Raw genomic sequence first — 7,104 nt, forward strand, 5'->3', positions numbered from 1 at the left:
ACATCATTAATAAAACAAATAGAATAATAAATATGTAGGTTTATACACAAGTGCTGTGGGGCGGGGAGTGGGGTAGAGCAGAGGGAGGGAGTCGGAGCGATGGGGAGGGGAGGAGGAGCAGAGGAAAAGGGGGGCTTCAGACAAATATCCTAAGGCAACACACTTATTACCTCCCTCCCTGCCCTATCTAGAGTAACCGCATCTATCCATCAGTGGGATTTATTGAGCGTTTACTGCGTGTAGGCCACTGTACTAAGCGCTTGGGAGAGTTCAGTATAACAGTTGGTAAACTTGGTTGAGAAGTGCGTGGCTTAGTGACAAGAGCACGGGTTTGGGAGTCAGAAGACTTGGGTTCTAATCCCGGCTCTGCCACTTCTCTGCTGTATGACTTTGGGCACGTCACTTCTCTGTGCCTCAGTTACCTCATCTGGAAAATGGGGATTAAGACTGTGAGCCCCATGTGGGACAACCTGATTACCTTGCATCTACCTCAGTGCTTAGAACAGTGCTTGGCACATAGTAAGCGCTTAACAAATACCATTATTATTATTATTATTATTAAGAAACATGTGCCCTGCCCACGAGGAGCTCACGGTCAAAGGAATTAAGTGCCAACCAGATGTAGAAAATTGTTTCAGGCACTTTCGGGGACAGACAGAATTGAAAGGAGTGACTTCTGTACACAGGAGCTTACAAAGTGATGGGGGAGCTGACAAACTACAGGACATTTATTCTATGATGAACAGTAAGTAATGAATTGAGTGCCCACGTGGGATAAGCTGATTACCTTGTATCTACCCCAGCGCTTAGAACAGTGCTTGGCACATAGTAAGCACTTAACAAATAGCATTATTATTATATAATAATAAACATGGAAATAAATGCATTGCAAACCAATAAACATAAATATTCAAGAATGCTGAGGAGATGGGGCAATGAGGAGGGGGGAGTGTTAATCAAGAAATGTTTCCTGGAGGGGATGACTTTAGGTAGGCTTCAGATGAGGGGAGGGATAGGATTTGTTTAAGCTTAAAAAGGAGGGTGTTCCAGATTGGGCTAAAGTGACTGGGTGGTGAGAGAGCTGAGCTACAGGAATGATATGCTTGGGAAGTACAAAGAATGATAATAATTATTATGGTATTTGTTAAGCCCTTACTATGCACTATACTAAGCGCTGGGGTGGATACAAACAAATACAGTTGGACACAGTCCCTGTCCCACGTGGGGCTCACAGTCTCAACCCCCATTTTACAGATGAGGGAACTGAGGCACAGAGAAGTGAAGTGTCTTGCCTAAGGTCAAACAGCAGACAAGTGGCAGAGCAGGGATTAGTACCCGTGACCTTCTGTCTCCCAAGCCTGGGCTATATACACTGAGCCATGCCGCAGAACAGAATCGATCAATTGTATTTACTGAGTGCTCACTGTATGTACAGCACTGTACTAAGTGGTTGGGAGAGTACAGTATAACAGAGTTGGTAGACATGTTCCCTGCCCACAAGCAGTTGACAGTCTAGAGAAGCTGGGGTGTAGCAGGAGAAGAGATCAGAAAGGCAAATGGGAGCCATCAGATGGAAGAGGGCTCTTGTTTTATAGTCCTTGGGATACATAACAGAAGCAAAATACATGCTCCCTGTCTTAAAATAATTTACAATCTGGTGGGCAAACAAATATGCTGGAGGCCAGGGGGAAGAGCAAGGATATAACAGGTAGTGGTACAAAAATATCAGACAAATAACTGAATAATAGAATAGCTGAATGAATATACACATGTTAATAAGTGCTGAGGATAGGCACAAAATATGTAAGATCCAAAGGAAGCTGCGGACTGACACAACTAGGATTTGCATGAACCAGGAAAGCCTTTGTGAGGGAAGTGAGATTGATCAGGGGATAGATTTGTGAGCAGGGAGTTCATCATCATCATTAATGGTATCTTTTGACCACTTACTATGTACAGGGTACTGTACTAAGTGCTTGTGAGAGTGCAATACCACAGAATTGGCAGACACACAGAGAAGCAACGTGGTCCAGTGGGTAGAGCACGGGCCTGGGAATCAGAAGGACCTAGGTTCTAATGCAGGCTCTGCCACTTGGCTGCCGTGTGACCATGGGCAAGTCACTTCACTTCTCTGTGCCTCAGTTACCTCCTCTGTAAAATGGGGATTGAGACTCTGAGGACTATTTGGGACAGGGACTGTGTCCAAACTGTTTAACTTATATCTACCCGAGTGCTTAGTAGAGTGCCTGCTTAACAAATACTATTTAAAAAAAAAGTTTCTTGCCCACAAAGAGCTTATGGTCTAGAGGGGGAGACAATAATATATAATTTAAAGTTATGTTCATTCATTAATTCAATAGTATTTACTGAGCGCTTACTATGTGCAGAGCACTGTACTAAGCGCTTGGGATGAACAAGTCGGCAACAGATAGAGACAGTCCCTGCCGTTTGACGGGCTTACAGTCTTATATATATGTATATATATCTTTATTTATTTAAAGATAGGTACGCAAGTGCCATGGGGTTGAGGGTGGAGTGACTATCAAATGCCAAATGCCTGACCGGGAACTTATTTAAACCCTCCTAAGCATTCATGCATATAAATCTGTTCAATTTACTTAATTTGAGAATGTCACAAATATTTTTATGTTTATCTCTCCCCTTTAGAGGGTAAGTTTTTTATGGGTGGGGAATCTGTCATTTTATTATTCAGTTTTGTACAGTGCACTGCACCAAGTGGGAGTACAATAAATGCAACTGCTATTACTAGTACCTTCTCACTTCTCCCAGTGAGTGAGGATCTGAAGTACTATAGGCACATGAGTAGTGGGGGGAAGGGAGGAGGGGAACAAGGACGACATTACCCAGGGTGTAAAGAACACTGGAATGCCAGTGACTCAGGCTTGTAACCACTCCTGCACTCCCTGCCACCCTGCCAAGAAGTAGGTCTCCAGAATTCTCTTCCAGGAAAGGGCAGGGGCTCCTAGGGTATCGGTTTCTACCCTTTGCAAAGTTAATGACAGCATCATTTGCACTAGCTAGGGCTCTCATGCCCTTGACATAGTTCACATCAATTTGGACCTGTAACATATACAACTCGAAATCTGTTGGACAAGTGTGGGTTTCCAGAAAGATCTGGATAGCTGAGTTCTGTGGAGCTGTGCTAGGCACCACAGTGAAACCGTGTACATAGGGATAGGGAGTGTGAATCATGGGTTTGGGTCAGTTCTCCTGTAGAGACCATCTCAGGCATCGGCTATTTTTCGCTTCCCCTATCTGGGATTTATTTTAATGTCGGTCTTCCTGAATAGATTTAAGCTCCTTGCCAACTCCACTGTATTTACCGTGTATCTACCCCAGCGCTTAGAACAGTGCTCTGCACATAGTAAGCACTTAACAAATACCAACATTATTATTATTATTATTATCGTACTCTCCCAAGCACTTAGTACATTGCTCTGCACACAGTTGACCTAGTAGATAGAGCACAGGCCTGGGAGTCAGAAGGTCATAGGTTCTAATACTGGCTCTACCACTTGTCTGCTGTGTGACCTTGGGCAGTCACTTAACTTATCTGGGCCTCAGTTACCTCATTTGAAAAAAATGGGGATTAAGACTGTGAGCCCAGTGTGGGACAGGGACTGTGATCAATCTGATTAATTTGTATCTGCCCCAGTGTTTAGAACAGTGCTTGCCACATAATAAGTGCTTAACAAGTACCGTAATTATTATGATTATGATTATTAGTATTAAAATGAGGATTAAGACTGTGAATCCCACGCAGGACAGGGACTGACTGTGTCCAACCCACTTTGCTTTGTTCATCCCAGTGCTTAGTACAGGCCCTGGCACATAGTAAGCACTTAACAAACAAATACTATTACTATTATTATTATTATTATTATTAATTGCTCAATAAATACCATTGATTCATTACTTGATTGAATAGAGTGAGTAAGATTTTAGGGGCAGGAGAGTCCAGAGTGAGGTACTGTTAGGTGGTGCATTTAGGAGGAGCAAAGAGTATGAGGTGGAGAGAAGAATAGCCTTGAAACAGTCTTGCCCCGTATGTTTCTCCTAACCTCATGCCAACCTTAATTTCAAGGCCAACTGGCTACTTTCTCATTGCCTTCATCTCCGAATACAGCCTTGCTCAAGAGCTCCATTCTGTCCAAACAAACCTGCTCATTGTTCTTCACATTTGACTTTCATGCTGTTCATTCTATTCCTTTGGTCTGGAATTCCCTCTTTGCTTCAGTTTGCCAAACCACAGCCCTTCCCTCCTTCGAAGCTCTACTACTAGCTCACCTCTTTCGTGTAAGAATAAGGTTAACCTCCAGTCTCTGGTTGCCCTACCTTGCTTACTCCTTTACCCCTTACTCCCTGGCACTTATGTCTGTCTCTGTAAAATGCTCACAAACACTTGGGCTTCTTTTATAGGCTATGTGCATAGTTGTGTATCTATTAAATTAGTCAGAAAATGGCAGGCTTTTTGTAACCTAGAGGGTTTGCACCCTGCTGTTCAGGCAAATTTGCAGGTGAAACCTTTGGAAAGACACTGATTGGAGGAGAGCTGTGCAGAAGATACAACTTCTACAAAATGTGTAGAAGACTAGTATCCTTGAACTCTGGTTAATCTTGGGCACCGCATTGCCTGGTTTTATGACCTTGAAATGATGGGAACATTTTGTACCAGCACTGAAAGGGGACAGGAGAGGTCTGGAGCTCAGGACAGAGTTTTATAGAACTCTGTACTGAACAGTTTGTACCCACACCAAAGGGTTGGGGAAGGAACACTGGATCAGAGTTATATTCATTTGTGGGAGGTGTTGGGGGGAGTTTTTCTTGGTGGGTGGTGCTTGTAGTTAGGAGAGATCCCAGGTTCAAATCCTGGATGAGCCCCTCCTGAAAGGCTTCCCTAACTAACTCTATTCTCTAGTCTCCCTCCCTTCTGCATCGCCTATGCACTTGGGTCCTTAATCCCAAGCACTCTTAACTCACCCCACCCTCCACCTTCACGGCACAGTACATATACTCTATTGCTTCCCTATCTGTTTTAATGTCTGTCTCCCCTTGTCTTGTCTTACGCTGTCAAGTCGTTTCCAGCCAATAGTGACACCACAGACACATCTCTCCCAGAACACCCCACTGTCCATCTGCAATCATTCTCGCAGTGTATTCAGAGGGTTTTTTGGTAAAAATATGGAAGTGGTTTACCATTGCCGCCTTCTGCGCAGAAAACTTGAGTCTCCGTCCTCGACTCTTCCCATGCCACTGCTGCCCAGCATGGGTGAGTTTTGACTTGTAGCAGATTGCCTTCCACTTGCTAGCCACTGCCCAAGCTAGGAATGGAATGGATAGGCCTCTGCTTGACTCTCCCTCCCATAGTCGAGACTGGCAGAGTACTGGAAACTCCCCAGGTGCGATGCTGAGAGGAGCTGTCTCCCCTACTAGATAATAATTATTAATAATAATTATTACTATTATTATTATCAATAATAATAACTGTGGTGTTTTTAAGTGCTTACTATGTGCCAGGCACTGTACTAAGTGCTTGGGTAGACACAAGGTTGAACGAACAGAGTCTATGTCCCACATGGGGCTCACATTCTTAATCCCCATTTTACATATGTGGTAATTGAGAACCAGAGAAGTGAAGTGACTTGCCCGATGTCACAAAGCAGACACGTGGCAGAGGTGGGATTAGAATGCAGCTCCTCCTGACTCCCAGGTCAATGCTCTATCCACTAAACCATGCTGCTTCTTCTAAGCTCCTATAAGGCAGAGGTCATATCTCCCAACTCTGTTGTATTGTACTTTCCCATGTGCTTAGTACAGTGCTCTGCACACAGTAAGCGCTCAAAAAATACCATTGATTGATTAATTAAAAGGGGGATTTTTGCTATGTTGGATGTTACCACAGGGGCCAATGGGGTGCTTCAGGAAAGATACTGTAAACCATAATCTCTTGTAATCTCTGTATGTGGTTCCCTCCCCGAGAGGTACGGGAAAGATTTTTTTTTTTCAGTTTACCAAGTTATTTAAAACCAATTAAAAACCTGAGTTTTGCTCCTGGATTGTGTAATGTTAGTATTAGACAATAGAGGGCACTGTTGGCACATAATAATGCAGGGAGCAAATAGTCTGTCATCAAGTCAACCTACAGTCCACTTATATGGAGTTTTTAGATTAAGAAATTTTGCATTCCGTTGGCTACTCTGGGTAAAATAAATTGATCAGTTCAACCCTCAGTTGTCAGGTCTCTATTTTTCAGAAGACGTTACTAGGAGTCGAGAGGCTCACACAGGGCACCTTAAACCTGGCTCCAGGACAGACCCCTTCTTTAGAAAGTCATAATAATAACGATAATGATATTTATTAAGTGCTTATTGTGTTCAGAACACTCTACTAAGCCCTTGGGTGAGTAATAATAATAATAATGATGATGATAATGTCGGTATTTGTTAAGCGCTTACTATGTGCAGAGCACTGTTCTAAGCGCTGGAGTATAGAACAACAGATTTGGTAGACAAGATTTCTGCCCTACAGGGGTTTACAATCTCGTGGGGGAGGCAGACATTCAATCAGGTGGGAATTGAACATGGTTCCTCTCCCTCAGGGGGCTAACACTCTTAAAAAAAAAGAAATCCACAACTAGTCGAGTTTGAGGAGCTAGATAAGTCCAAGGAAGTCGCGCTATGCCTTTACTCCCCACGCCCAGGAGCACTACTTTTTTTTTTTTAAATGGAATTTGTTAAATGCTTACCTTGTACCAGGCACTGTACTAAGCACTTGGCTGGATGTGAGGTTGGAAACAGTCCATGTCCTACATGGGGCTCACAGTCTTAATCCCCATTCTTCAGATGAGGTAACTGAGACCCATAGAAGTGAAGTGACTTGCCATAGGTCATAGAGCAGACAAGTGGCAGAGCTGGGATTAGAACCAGGTCCTCTGACTCTTAGGCCCATGCTCTTTCCACTAGACAATTCTGCTTCCCTGGACATTCGTAGCTCTAAATTATCTCCCCGCTTCCCCCACCCCCCTGCCAAGAAGGCAGTGGGTGAAGCATTCCCTGGAAATACATTCCCTGGAAATATTTGGGA

At 43.7% G+C, this 7,104-nt stretch overlaps 1 non-coding gene across 1 annotated transcript; it reads right to left on the bottom strand.

Annotated features, from left to right (window-relative positions):
* Positions 1 to 5,300: 5,300 nt before the first annotated feature.
* On the bottom strand, positions 5,301 to 5,438 carry LOC114806663. The gene has a single exon (XR_003754725.1). It is a non-coding gene; the product is annotated as a small nucleolar RNA SNORA7 (small nucleolar RNA).
* Positions 5,439 to 7,104: the final 1,666 nt, after the last annotated feature.

This window comes from Ornithorhynchus anatinus, chromosome X1, assembly GCF_004115215.2.
Source record: "Ornithorhynchus anatinus isolate Pmale09 chromosome X1, mOrnAna1.pri.v4, whole genome shotgun sequence".
Lineage (NCBI taxonomy): Eukaryota > Metazoa > Chordata > Mammalia > Monotremata > Ornithorhynchidae > Ornithorhynchus > Ornithorhynchus anatinus.